The 14,859-nt window shown below is 41.0% G+C and overlaps 1 protein-coding gene across 1 annotated transcript in view; it reads left to right on the forward strand.

Annotated features, from left to right (window-relative positions):
- Adcy9 (adenylate cyclase 9) overlaps window positions 1–14,859 on the forward strand; it is a 112,021-nt gene that overhangs the window by 23,190 nt on the left and 73,972 nt on the right.

Consider the following 14,859-nt stretch of genomic DNA (forward strand, 5'->3'; position numbering starts at 1 on the left):
GGAGAATATCATGCTAAGTGAGATAAGCCAATCTCAAAAAACCAAAGGAAGAATGATATCGCTAATAAGTGGATGATGACACATAATGGGGGGTGGGAAGGGTTAGTGTTGGGGTTGGAGTTGGGTTTAGGGAGGGGGGCAGGAATGGAGGAAGGAAGGACTGTATAGATGGAGGGGAAGGGTGGGAGGGGAGGGGGGGAAGGGAAAAAATGGCAGAATGAATCAAACAACATTACCCTATGTAGATTTATGATTACACAAATGGTATGCCTTTACGCCATGTACAGACAGAGAAACAACATGTATCCCATTTGTTTACAATTTTATAATAAAAAAAAAAAAAAGAAAAAAAAAAAAAAAGGGCAAGTCTTCAAGTTTGGTCAGTCACCCTTAGAAGGTTTTGACTGATCAGGTGATCAGGCAGATGACAGTGGATAGATAAGCAGGACAGGTACTGGTGGTTACTAATTACCTGTTTGAGAAAGGCAGCATCACGTGAGGGATGGGCCATGTAGACTGGGGCATGTCACCTGGTGCCCTTTTAAAAACGAACTGGTATCTTCACCGAACTTTGGAGAAGGCTACTGAAGGATGCCCTCCAAGCTCTTCATCCCACTATGCTGAATCTGCACCCTTGGATTCTCCCTGTCACTTCCTGGTGGTATTTCTGAACATGGTGCATCACCAGAACCAAACAGATTGATAATATTAAAGAATTATTGCTTACTTACTTTTGATGTAATAAATGATACTGGGCTATTTTTTAGAGATATTTATGGAAATATCAGTGAATAAAATTTGTGTCTTGCCCTGGTGCTAAGAATGAGACCTTCTCCCCAGGTGTGGTGGTACCTGCCTGTCATCCCAGCGGCTTGGTAGGCTGAGGCAGGAGGATCACAGTTCAAAACCAGCTTTAGCAACTCAGTGAGACCCTGTCTCTAAATAAAATACAAAAAGGACTGGGGATGTGGCTCAGTCATTAAGCATCCCTGGGTTCAATTCCTGGTACCAAAAAAACAAAATAAAACAAAACAAAAAAAAAATAAGCCCTTCTCCTTAAGTAGACTGAATGTCATCATTAGTGGGCTGGTGGGCTTTCTATGGACACTAATGTGTCTTCACACACCCTTCTGTGTGTGTGTCATTCTCACATGTCATCTGAGACCAGTTGTCATCTGAGATGAACCTTCTCTTTCTCATTAAAATCCTGGGCAGTGTGTGACTCCCAGCCCTGGGGTCTTGACTCGGGGTTGGTGTGTGTCATCGTCTGTAGGCTCTTTGACCTCAGGGTTTGCTTCTTAGTCAGCTGCCCCTTCTTTGTCCTGTAGCACAGCAGGTGCAGCAGGCAGTTTCAGCCCATCCTTTGGGAACACTCCCCTCCCCCACTGTCTGCAGCTTTCAGATTAGAGTGGCTGCACCCCCCTGCCCCCTGGCGCCTCTTTCGACCCCTACCCCAGCCCTGAGTCCCTCATCCTCCCCACTCAGCCCACTCACAATGGTGAGCATGTTGGTGTGGATGAGTGGAAGGGAGATCTTTGAGCTTGCTGTGGGAGGAAGTGTCCCCTGGAAGGGTTCCAGCGGAGCTGTGAATATGGAGATGAATGCCGGTTTAAGCACTGGAGATACGTTCCTTGAATAGCCACCTGTGTGTCTTTGGTTCCACTGGTGTGTCCTCATAGAAGTACATTTCTTCAGCTTTCACCTGGAGCACTGAGAAGCACCCAGCCCTTCTGCAGGAATGGGGTTGAGGAGGTGATAGTGGCCGGCGCCTGGCTTCAGGGTGGGAGTGAGCAGTACACAGCTTTTTCTTAAGTGGGCAGCAGAGGTTTTCCAGGTGCTCTGTAACGACGAGTTCTAATGTGTGTCCCATGCCTGGAGACACTGGAGGTGCCACGGCTGGGGCAGTGGAAGGCTTTCTCCAGCTCTCCGCCCTCCCAGGCCATGCCGCCTGCATATGTTCCTTGGCACTCCTGCCTGCCTTCTGCATAAAGCACGGGCCTGTAAATGTTCCTCAGTTTAAAAATAACATTTTCCCTACCAGGAGCAAGGCTCCGTTCTTGTCCATCTAATTTTAGTCCCTTGTTTTTATGAACTTGGAAATGTTTTCTTTAAGCAGAAAACAGAAGAACGCGCACAAATGCAGGGGACTCCTGGCCGCGTTTCCCAGGAGCTCGGGCGTTTCTGCGTGAGATTTTCTTTCTTGTTGAGCAGGTTGCTGAAAACCAAAATTGCAAATCAAGACAGTAGAAAAGATGCAAAGAGGAAAGTGTGCCCTTGCTTGGTCTGTTGCCCTGTGGAATGTTTTCTGAGGGCAAAATTAAAACTTAAGACAGCAGAGTTCATGTCAAAGGCCGGTGGGGCTCTAACGATTCTGCCTTTGTTCCAACCAGCTTCCCATGAAAAGCTGATGAAAAGGTCGACATACATAGTTCTGTGAATCCTCTTGCCATGAATTACCTCTGTTTAGGAGAACTTTTACCTTCTTCATATTCTTGAGTACAGACAGTATATTTTTCTGGGTTAAGATTGATGTCAACCTATTTGTCTTTACTTTTACTATTTTATGTAGATCTTTCTGTTCATCTACATAATTCACAAGTTTTTATTTGGAAGAAGAATATTTTATTCCTTTGAATTAGCACACCAAAGTTTAGCTATTTCCTTTGTGAGCCTTTAGATTGTTTCAAGGCTTTAAAAATTTCCCTTGTAAATATTGTAGCTTTGGGGAATGTAAGACTTTTGAAGCTTTACGTTTAAGCAGATGACAAGGGGGGTGAACACCTAATTTTTACTTATTTTTATAGTAAGAATAAAACAGCTGTATGGTCTAACATTTTAGGAAAAACAGATAAACAAAAGGATTTCTAAAATATGTTCACCGCCCAGACTGGGCACAGGGGTGCATGCCTCTAATCCCAGTTACTTGGGAGGTTGAGGTAGAAGGATGGAGAGTTCAAAGCCAGCCTCAGCAACTCAGCAAGGGCCTAAGCAACTTAGACATACCCTGTCTCTATATAAAATATAAAGGGCTAGGGACGTGACTCAGTGGTTAAGTGCCCCTGAGTTCAATCCCTGGTACCAAAAAAAAAAAAAAAAAAGTTTACCATTCAGAGATAGCCATTATGAATTTTTTGATGCACGTATATATCAATGGTTATCTTTTGACAATAGTGTTATGTTAAAGGCACTGTTTTATAACCTCATTTTTTTAACGTAAATAGATCATAATTTTTTACTGTTAATGTATGTATACATCTGCATCAACATTTCAAATGACTGTACTATTTTATTATAGGGATATACTACAGTTTATTCAGGAAAGATGCCTTATAGAAATTTAGATCATTTCCAGTATTGTATTTCTATACACCATCATACTAAGATGTACATTTTCCAGACATCCCTCCAATCAGGACATGTCTTACAATTGAATGGTATGTCAGTTTCATTGGCAGCACTTTCTTGTATTTCATAATGGAATGAAAAATAATGATGCATCTTATGATCACTGGCATCTTAGATTTGATGAACTATAGTACTGTAAATGATGATGTAATGAACATCCTTACCACTAACTATTCTTGCCCATATTAATTACTAGTGAGTCTAAATTCCATTTTATTTTTATCCACATTTTTATTGATGCATTATAGTTGTACCTATTGGTGGGATTTGTTGTTACATATTCATATATGTACACAATATAACAGTATCTTTTGGCCAGTATCATTTCTAGTATTTCCACTTTCCTTTCCCTTCTGCTTCCCTCCGATCCCTTTCCTCTACTGGTCTCCCTTTGATTTTTATGAGACCCCCCACTCCCTTCTTCTCCTTTCTCTTCTCTAGCTTCTACTTTCTGAATTAGGTTTTACTTTGGTTTACATAATGGTCTCAGTTCCATCCATTTCCTGCAAATGATATGATTTCATTCTTTATGACTGAATGAAACTCCATTGTGTATATATACATCACATTTTCTTTATCTTTTCATTAGTTGACAGACACCTAGTCTAAAAATTTGGCTGTTGTGCATCGTGCTGCTATAAACATGGGTGTGCATGTGTTACTGTAGTATGATGACCTCAGTTCTTCAGGGTAAATACTAAGGAGTGGTGTAGCTAGGTCATAGGGGGGTTACATGCCTAGTCTTTTGAGGAACCTCCATATTGATTTCCACAGTGGTTGTACTAATGTACAGTCCCACCAACAGTGTAAAAGTGTTCCTTTTTCTCTATATTCTTTCCCACATTTATTATCATTTGTATTCTTGATGGCTGCCATTCTGACTGGCGTGAGATGAAATCTCAGTGAGTTTTATGAATCCGTTTTAAACAGGTGTGCTTCCCTCTTGAACTTCTTTTATGAGTTGCCTGTGAATTGGGGTATTCAGCTTTTCCTTTTTGATTTACAAAGCTTTTTATTTATTTAAGTGTAAGCTTCGTCTTCCATATATGTTGTCAAATTTCTCCATTTTGCACTTTGTCTTTCAGCCATGATATTTTTTGACATATGGATATGTAAAAATTTTATATTAGGTTTATTCATCATTGTTTTCTTTTATGGTTTCTGCCTTTGGTAACTTGATTAGAAAAAACTTCCTGTATTATATAAAATATTAACTTGTTTTTTTCTAATACTTCTGTTTTTTTTCTTTATTTTGGTATTTTTAACCTTAAACCCATCTAACATTACATTAATGTGGGGTATGGGTGGTCCAAGAGTCTAGGCCAGTATTAGGTACCATTAATTGATATATACACTTTGGCATATGCTGCCTATGAATATATAGAATTCTGATTTATGTGAGTCTTTGTGGATCTTTTTTCTATTTGTATATACTTATTCCTCTAGATTAAAGTCAGTCTTCTTGTTTCTTTACAAGATCCTATTGGCATTTTGATTCAAGTTCTGTCAGGTTATATAGATGAATTTGACATCTTGACAAGTTGGAGTCCTTTTGCCTAGCAAGCTGGCATACCTGTTCATTTGTACAGATCTCTCAATGTTACTCAGTAAAGATCTGCAGCTTTTATCCTGAGCTTTCACATTTTCTTAAATTTAGGTTTTACTGTTTTTCAATATAAATATTATCCTATTTCTATTTTATTTTCTACTGTTGGTATTTAGGAAATTTGCCAGTTTCCATTATTTGCAAACAATAAATTCACATGTAAGTGCACAGTTCTGAGTTTTAACAAAAGTATGCAATTGTGTAATCACTAGCACGTGGGAGGTATGCAACAAGAGTAACCTTGTGACCGGTGCCGTCAGTCCTTCCCCTCCCCTCAGCTCTTGGTGACACAGATGGGCTTTCTGTTGCTGTAGTTTTACCTTTTGCAAAATGTCATGGAACTGGAATCGTACAATAAATCATCTTTGGTGACCTGTTCCTTTCACTGGCATTCATGCTTTTGAAGCTCATCCTCATTGTTGCAGATAGTTTATGGTTCATTCCTTTTTATTGCTAAATACCATTCCTTTGTTTAGATATACCACAATTTAAAGTCCATTTATCAGTGATGGACATTGGTTGTTCCCAGTTCTTGGCTATTAGTAATAAAGCTGCTGTGAACATCCACAAGTTTTTGTTGACATGTGTTTTCATTTCCTTGGTTAAACGCAGAGCAGTGGTGTGGGTGTTACATGCTGAGTACGTTTTACTTTATAAGAAGTCATAGGCCAAAAATGGTATTTTTCTGTGTAATTGGTCACTTAATTGAATGCTTATTGGATCTGATTTTTGAAAATCAGGTAGTCTGGATTTTCTTGGTAGAAAAATAAAAATCTAAAATACCTTCCTATTTCATTTTTTCTTTATATTTCATTTTTAAAAAATCAAGCTGAAGTGTAAAGCCCAAATAGACCTTTTCTTTTTAGCATTAGAGTTTTATTAGACGTGTGTGTGTGTGTTTATGTTTTTCCCTTCCAGATAGCTGTCCGCTGACTTTTGGTTTCTCTGCAGCTAAAAACATCCCACAGACATGCTTCTGGGCCTGTGCATGGGTTTCTGTCTGTACTCTGATGGCCCAAGGAGCTGTTCTAGGAAGGAATGAGACTGTGCTGGTTCACTCACCCTCTTGATCTTGGGTCATTCCCATGTGAGTTTCTTTTTTTCTTTTTCTTTCCTTTTTTAAAACAAAACCGTAACTTCCCTGAATAAGGCTTAGATTTCAGCTTCATTTCATGCCCCCTCATCCAGTCTGTTGGAATAGTTTGTCTGCCCACCAGCCATGGAAACATGTACACAGGAGGCCATGCAGGCTCATTGTCAATGGCATTTGGATCTCTTTGAAGTGTTACTAGTAAACATCACTAATTTGTCAATGCAGTTTCTGTCAGTCAAGTGGATGGCAGGCTCTTGGAGATGGCAGCTGCCAGTTGGGTGCTTGTCTCATTTTCTTGTAACCACTTCAGGTATGTGTAAGCCTCCAGGTGCCTCACCTCACGTCCATTACCATGAGATGCACTTAGACCCTCGGGTTTGGAAATGCCTCATCTATAAGCGGAGTCGTTCATCCCTCTTTGAATGTCAAGAATTAGAAGATGTAAACTGACAGAATGGGAGATACAAATGGGTGTTTGTCTTTGGACACAAGAGATACAAAACCTAACTCTTGTTTTGTTGAATTTTTAAAGGTAAGGAAGGATGTATACACTTACCACCCGGATCTGACTTGGATTTTCTTTTGCACTCTGGTTAGTTTTACAGCAGCTAAGCACAAACCTGAGGCACTGGCTCTAATTCTGTTTTGCAGTCGGTTTGTCATCTGTTGGTGTTTTTATGCCTTTCTTTTCTCCTCATTAACTGTCCCTTACGAGACACTGACGCACTGATGCATTTCACAATGATAGGACCCCAGCCAACAATTCTAGACCTGGAAGTCATCACTGGCTCCCGAACCCCTCCCTGCACTCCTCCCTAGGAGGCCCGGCCCTTCTGGGGTGCAGCCTTAGTGCCCCACACAGGGGTATACTCCGCCCCCTCCCAGTGGCTTCACCGTCCCTGTCTCTCTTCACTTCCTGTTGCTATGATGGGTCTCTGGCATTGTCTCTTCCCTGAGTTGGAGTGTGCGCTCACGTGGACACACTCTGCGACCTTTTGTGTCCTGGTTATATGGTGCATAGAACCTGCCCTATACTCACATGTCCACAGGTTGCATGTAGCCAGGTAAATTTCTTGTAACTGTATCCAGTTTTCCCTCATAACTTCTGCTGTAAATGAGTGTTCTTCTAGAGTTCAAAAAATTTAGGAATTAAAATGAAGTATTAACAGTAGCAAAATATTATATTTACTTTCTTTGAACTATATAAATAATAAAACTGGTGACAGTGTTGCATACCTCTCAGTGTTGGCAGTGTGATCCTTTGATCTATTCTGCATAAAATGGTCCTTAAAAGTGTAACAGTGCTACTTGAGTCTTTATTAATTTCAAAATAACCTTTTGAATTTTCCATATTAAAAAATACTGAATGGCTTTTTACTCAGTCACTTTTTCATTTTCTTCTTTGCAGTTTGCTCCCAGGTTTTCTTCTCATGTCCTTGGGCAGGCTGGGTGGTGCACAGGCAGGGGATCAGCCCCACTCCTTGGCAGGGAGGGGCACCTTCCTCCATGTCTGGGATACCGGAGTTGTCCAGCAACCAGTAGACGTCTGGCAGCGATCACCCACATGCACCTGTGTTGACTGTTCCCAATTTCATGTCTTGTTTGTTAAGCTAATAGCAGGGACCCCATTAGGAGGACCAATGCACCAAAAGCAGCAAAGTGCTTACCACACCAGTATTCCCAATGCCAAAAATGGGGTGAAGAATTGTACAAGACCCCTGCCCTGTTTTACCAAGAACTGGTCTTAAAGTACAACTGTGATTCAATTTATAACCTTAAATTCAGCATCCTATTTGGATTTAGCGTAGTGATAAAAGGGTGGACTCTGGGGCAGACGCATCTAGGCTTAAACTGTATCTTCATCCCACTGTGTATAAGCCTTGTGAACGCTAGCCTTGTGGGCCCTGCAGTCAGTAAAGTAGCCAGCGGCCAGCATTGCTCAGGGCTACAATGCTCATAGAAGTAGCAGAAAGAAGCATCAAGTCCCATATGCCTGCTTTGGGCCTGAATTTAACTTGGCAGAATGAATATTCCTTACTTTTTTTCTGTCATTAAAAATGATACCAGGTTGTGTGAGGTGTGATTGACATACACTAAGATTCAGCCTTATTTCCAGCCTTTCGTGTTCCTTGTTCCATTTTCTTCTTCTTCCTCCTTCCTTTGGGAGTTTCACATTTTCTACCTTTCTCTCCTCCTCTTATTATGTCATTTTCTAACCTGTTCTAGTGGTTGCCAACTCTGCAGTGCATGCTTGCCTTCACAGTCTGCCTTCCAGTACAGTACCACTTACTCCATTGCATAAGAACCTCGTGGGAGTTCTTTGGGCTACTGTCCTAATGCTGCATTTTATGTATATTACAAACCTTGTAATGTATTATTTTCACATTGAATTACCTCTGAGTGCAGTGTGGTCCACTTAAACTCCTACAGCAATGGAAGTTGATCTGCACTGTGTAACATGGCAGCCATCTGTGGCCACTGAGTACCGAAAGGGGGACATCCTGGGGACTGAAGTGGAGCAAATTATATCCCATTCTGGTGTGGTTAGGTCAAAATGAACCTCAATATTATGAATTACTGTAATACACTGATAAAAACATAAATGGGAGTGGCTAGTTACGACTGGATAGCTGGGTTTTATATTTTGTGGTACTAGGCATTGAATGTGAGAGTGCTCTACCACTGAACAACATCCCCAGCCCTTATAATGTTTTTTTTTTTGAAGCAGGGTCTTGCTAAGTTGCCCAGGCTGGCCTTGAATTTGTGATACTCCTGCCTCAGCCTCTTGAGTTGCTGGGATAACAGATATGCACCACCATACATGACTTCAACTGCTGAATTTTACATAAGATAAACTTAAGTAGTTAATGTGGGTGCTGGCAACCATATTAGACCAGTGTAATTTTAGAACAGTTAAAGACTTTAGTAAACAGATTTGTACGTACCTTCTTTCAAACCATTTCAGGAACTCTTAGTTCCCCTGTATAGAGTTGGTTCTGTCTCATCACCTTCTGACTGAAAAGCATCCTTTAACATCTCTTAGGTTGTACATCTCTGGGAATGAATGATCTCAGATGTGGCCAGGCTGGAAAAGTCTCACTTCCCATTCAGGGTACACGTGGAAATCTCTGTTGAAACATTTCCTTTCCATACTTTGAGGCTGTCACCCTACTGTCTTCTGGCTTGTGTTGTGTGTAATGAGAGATCTGTGGGGATCCTTCTCTTTGTTCCTGTGACTACCATGAATCCTCGCTTCATACCCCCCACCCTGGCAGCTCTTTAGGATTTTTCTTTATTTTTAGTTTTCAGCAATTTGGACTCAGTGTGATTTTGGTACCTATTTTGTCTGGGGTTTTCTACATTTCTTGGACCTGTGGTTTGATGTCTTTAGTTATGTCTGAAATATTCTTGGTTTTTATCTCTTCAAATAGTTCCTGCTATTCCATTCTTTCTTTCTCCTGAGATTCTGCTGATCCATCTGTTTACTGATTATTACTTTGCTGTGGCAAGTCTATCCATAAGTCTGTTGGATACCGTGTTATTATTTCCGTCATTTCCATTTGATTCTTCCTCATATTTTCCATCACCATGCTGTAATTTTCAGTCTGTTCATGTGTGTTGTCCACCTTTTCCAGTGGGTTCCATCTTTGTGGTGGTCATGTCTTTCCCCTGGACTCTGCCCCAAACAGGATGGTAGGCAGTTTCCTCTTCTCATGTGACAGGGGTCTAGAACTTCAGGTTGCTTGGTTGTCTTGGGACCCCAGTTCTCTGTTGGGTCAAGAAAAGTTATTCTATGGATATCTTGTTTTTAATTTAAACTAGGGCAGACAATACTCCAGCTTTCTTAAAATAACTTAGTTATTTTCCAGAAACTTGGTTGAGCTTAAAAAGTATGAGATTTATAATATAATATTCTTTTAAACTTTTACTTACTTCACTGGTGAAGAAAAGTCACATAGAAGAAATATGTGCATCCTTATAAATATATGTTACATAATTTTTCAGTTTCTATCAACAAAATTTTTTTTTCAGGTCATAATTTGGTGAAAAATATATATGCAAATTTATAATGACATAGTTTATTATTTTCAAAAGTACAAATAGTAATGATATTGAAACTAAATATTCTTGCTAGTAGTTTAAAAAGAACAAATGCAAATGCTTTAAAGGGCTGCTGTAGCCTTCACCCTTGGCCATGTTTTCACCTTAGTGATTTTTAATGGTAGCTGTGTGTCTGAGGACCTCGTTCCTGTGTCTTCTCAGTCGTTTCTGCAATTCGCGCACCCTTTTCCTTTCCTGCTCGAGGGCTTTGGCTTCCCATTCAAGGAGCTTTTCGAGGTCCTCTCCCAGTGATGCCCACTTGCAGGGGCAACCCCCGTGTAGATGGTCGTGCCATCAGCCTCTTCCTGCAGCACCCCTTGGGTGTGATGACGCAGCTCTTCCTGCAAGCCAGGGACGCAGCTCTTCCTGCAAGCCAGGACTGCTTTGCCAGCTTGCTGACCTTTGCGGTGTCCTCACGCCACCTGAACTGCATCATCCCCTTGGATTGGCATGAATCAAGCCTTGTGCTTCTGCTCTTTGGAAAGAGGGGAGGACATACCCTTCCTGTGAATGCTGGAAGGTGCGTTGAAATGCCTTTTATGGTTCCATCGGAAGTCACAAAGGGATCGAACTTCATTATGGCCACTGCTGCTTCGGTGATGTCTGCCAAAGGGGAGAGCTGTGTTTTTTTAAACCAGCAAAAGAAGTCTAAAATTTGGTGGCATGTTGCTGGATCATTTTTTCTAAATCACAGAGGAGGAAGAACTATAACATGCTTCAGACTCTGGGAGAACAGCCTCCAGATATGATCTTGTGGATGGGAATGTGCTTGATAATCCTAACTGAACAGCATCCGAAGCCCCATCAGCAGGTGGTGGGGTAACGGGTAAGTTACCCTGATGGGGTATTATGCACATTCCTGTTCACAAACCCTTGTTGCATACCTACAGTGTTTCAGCCTTGTACTGGGTTTCCCAGATGCCTTACCTCATTAAATCTTACGGTTTCCCCAGGAGGTGCACAGTACCCTTGTCCCATTTCACAAAGCAGGGAAGCAAGACACAGAGAGATTAAATAACCACCCTAGGCCACACAGTGAGTAGATAGAGAGCTAAAAGGGCAGCCTCACCCCCAAACAGTTATAAAATAATAGTGATCATGATAACAGGTTGAAATAGGAATGAAGAAAACCTTAAACCTCTTTCATTTGCAAAGATGAAAAAGATGGATTATGATTGTTGGAGAGGGTCCGGGACCCGGGCACTCTGAAACACAATTGGTAGGAACACAAATTGAGAGAGGTTTCTTGGAGGGTACGTGGTCACATTGCTCAGAACTTAGCTTGTCATGCCATTTGACCAAGGCTGCTTTTAGGAATTTACCAACGGTGAGACTTGCATGATGTGTAAAAATGCATTCATAAAGGTCTTTGTTGCCATTTTACTTGTAATGGCAGAAAATTGGAAACCATCTGAACAGCTGTGTAACTGATGGTCTGTCCAGAAAGCAGAACTGTAACATTGGTAAGAGTAGGGTAGATCTGTGTGTGCCGCCATGGGCAAAACGGCCACCACGAGTCCTTAACTGAAAACAGCAAGTGACTGCACATGTGTAAAACAGTCTCATTTCCCATGAGAAGACGCATTTGAAGAGGGTAAGTACAGAGACGACAGTGAGTGTGTGTTGGGGGGGTACTCGGATCTATATATAGTGATTGTCCTCAAGAGTGGGATTGGAGGAGCGTCTACTCTGTATTTCCTCTCTTTTGTTTTCTAAAACATATGTGTATTACTTCTATTAGAAGAAAGCAGCTGTGATCTCTGAAGTATCCATTACAGGAGCTAACCCTATTGATGGAGATGCGTGATGGAAAACTGGTGCAAAGTAAACCCGGGATTATACTGGGGCAGATCAGGTGTGAACCTGAGAGCATAATATTCCATGTATTCGTTATCTCCTAATTTGCTTACATTTTAAATTGTAATATTAAAAGGCTCTGTTTTCCCCATAGAAAAACTCTTCTTAAAGACCTTCAAACCCAGAAGCAAAAGTGAAAAAGAAAGAAGGTTTCTGCTAGTTTTTTCCCCCTAGCCTATTTAACTAACAAAGGAATTACTTCCACCAGAAGTTAAACTGTGGAGTTAGTTCAGTTACCACAAAGAGGTTCAGAGATTTGCTTCTGGTGACTTGGTAAAGACACACAATTTCATGAAGCAAATATTTGCATACCTGGCTCACAGTGGAAGGTGTGCTTGAGGGGAGGGTGCCACCACCTTCTCGTGAGGGCGCTGGGCCCCCTTGGGCAGTGAAAGCCCTGAACTAACCTGCTGCAAAGGGTCACCTGGGGGCTGTGCTGGTTTTAGGACTTATCTGTTTAGGACAAACCCTAAATTACAGCCACCTGGATTGTGCAGGGTTATCCCAGAGCAGGCCTTCAGTTTTGAAGTAGGCTCTGCTGCCTGTGTAGGGTGGCTTCGTTGAGTTGGAACTATCTTAATTTGATAAGTATCCTAATTTGGACCATGAATTTTGGGTTTGACCCAGAACCATCCTGGTCTGCTGTGGAACTGTGGGAATATAATGCTGTCAAATCACGTTCATTGTTAGAAGCCCAGTGAAAGGAAACAATTCACTTGGCCACACACAAAAACAGCCACGGTGTAAGAGGAAGGAGTCCAAGAATTAGTATTTTACTGTGCTTGTGAAGTAAAATTGGTTATAAATATTATTCCATTTAAAAAAAATCGACCCTACACTTTGGGTTGGAGTTCATAATTTTAAATTGGTGTGAATTTTTCCTCATCTCCCCTGCCTTGTCTCATTACTGTAATGGTGTTTTAAACTATCATTTCAGTTCTTAAAACACTTTCATAAGAGCTGGGCATCAGCAGCAATTTTCTCTAAATCTGTCTCAGATGATGACTTGCAGTTTAATTGTATGAAAGGTAAGGAAATTGAATGTGAAACTGCATTTGCTTTGATGTAAGGAGGAGTGTTCCCTTCATCTAAAGAACATCTGACATTTATGAAACAGTAAACCCTTTTTTAAAAATTCTCTGTAAATGAGCTGGTTGGGATGGAGAAGGTTATATTTGACTGAGCATCTTTTTAAAATTCCAGTAGCTCCTACCAGTGGGAATCTCTTAAAGCTAAGTTTTTGGTATGAATTAGTCATTATTGTAAAGACTCATATTCATTTTTCATAGGTCTCATGGAAATATAATTGTGTAATATGTTGATGGCATTAAAAAGTAACATTGTTGCTCTCTACCAGGAGAAAAGAGAAAAGTAAATATATCCAAGGAGTGGAAGGAAGCTTGAAGGGTAGATCAGAATGAGAAGACCAAGTGTGTTTTTAACAAAGATTTACCAGTAAATATATCTTAGGACTACTTAACATTTCAAGATTTCAGGACTATATGGTTTTATAAAGGGTTTCTGGAGGAAATGTTCCCTAATGAGATGTAGATAGAACTTCCTGATTACCCATCATAGACTATTTAATTTGTACTGTGTACCCATTCCCAGAATAGGGTCCCCTTTTCTGGTACTAGAGAGTACCCCTTGCCTTAAGAGGCAGTGGCAGGAAATGGGAAGCACTCCACTCGTTAATGGAGTCATGGGCCCGGGCAGTAGGCGGGGTGCTGCCTGGTGACTTGAGAGGTCTCCCCTATTTCATATCTAACGCCTGCCCTAGCTGTGTCAAGGCATTGCAACACAGAGTATGACTCCACTTGAGAAGAAAGAATAATCCTGCAAAGTACCAGATATTTGTCAAGAAACAAAAACAGGACTTCCTTTCCCTTTCAACCTGATTTGGGAATTGTGCCCTTGGGAATTGAAAGTGAAAGGAACATGGGTGCAGGTGTTGGGGACAGGATGGGCAGGGAGTGCTGGGGAGTAAAGATGGCAACTTGAAAGACCTGGTGCTTTGATCTTAGAACACCACTGAACTGTACTCGGCCCAGATCTCAGAAAATTACTGTACAGATGACATAACAATAAGGGCATCTTCCTAGGTTGTTTGGCAGCTTCCGGTCTGGCACAAGGTTGATTGGAGATGGACGTGTGCAGTATGGAGTTGCTGTGTGCTGCTGTGTTACTGGGGCAGTGTGTCTGCTGCCTGAGACCCTTCATTCTGCTCCACCTGTCTCCCTGTCGCTGCTCTCTTAATTTTCCCCTCCCACCCATCCACTAACTGCATGTGCTAAGAGTGGACTGGGAGTAAGAATCAGCTCAGGGATACGTTACATAGGCTGAGGATAAAAAGTGAGGAATAAATATCAAGGCAGCCCTTGAATTCGCTTTTTATTTCCTCTAAAACAAACAAACAACAAAAACTTTATTATGGGCAATTTCAAACATATACAAAAGTAAAGATGCAGGTAACTGCCCAGGCCTCCAACAGTTACCTACTCATTGCTGCTCTTCTTATTTCTTTAAAGAGCTTGCTGGATTATGTTCAATCTACAGATCAATTTGAGGAGAAATGCCACCTTAACAATATTGGGTCCTTCACACCAAGAACAAAGTATCTCCTTCCATTTAATTAATATTATTTAATATCGCAACAGTGTTTTATAATTTTTAGTGTATAGCTTTGCATTTCTTTTATTATATCTGCTTTTAAGTGATTATTCATTTTGATGACTATCACAGGTGGAATTATTTCTTAATTTCATTTTCAGATTGTTTATTGGTATATTAAAAATAC

The sequence above is a fragment of the Sciurus carolinensis genome, chromosome 18 (assembly GCF_902686445.1).
Source record: "Sciurus carolinensis chromosome 18, mSciCar1.2, whole genome shotgun sequence".
Classification (NCBI taxonomy): Eukaryota; Metazoa; Chordata; class Mammalia; order Rodentia; family Sciuridae; genus Sciurus; species Sciurus carolinensis.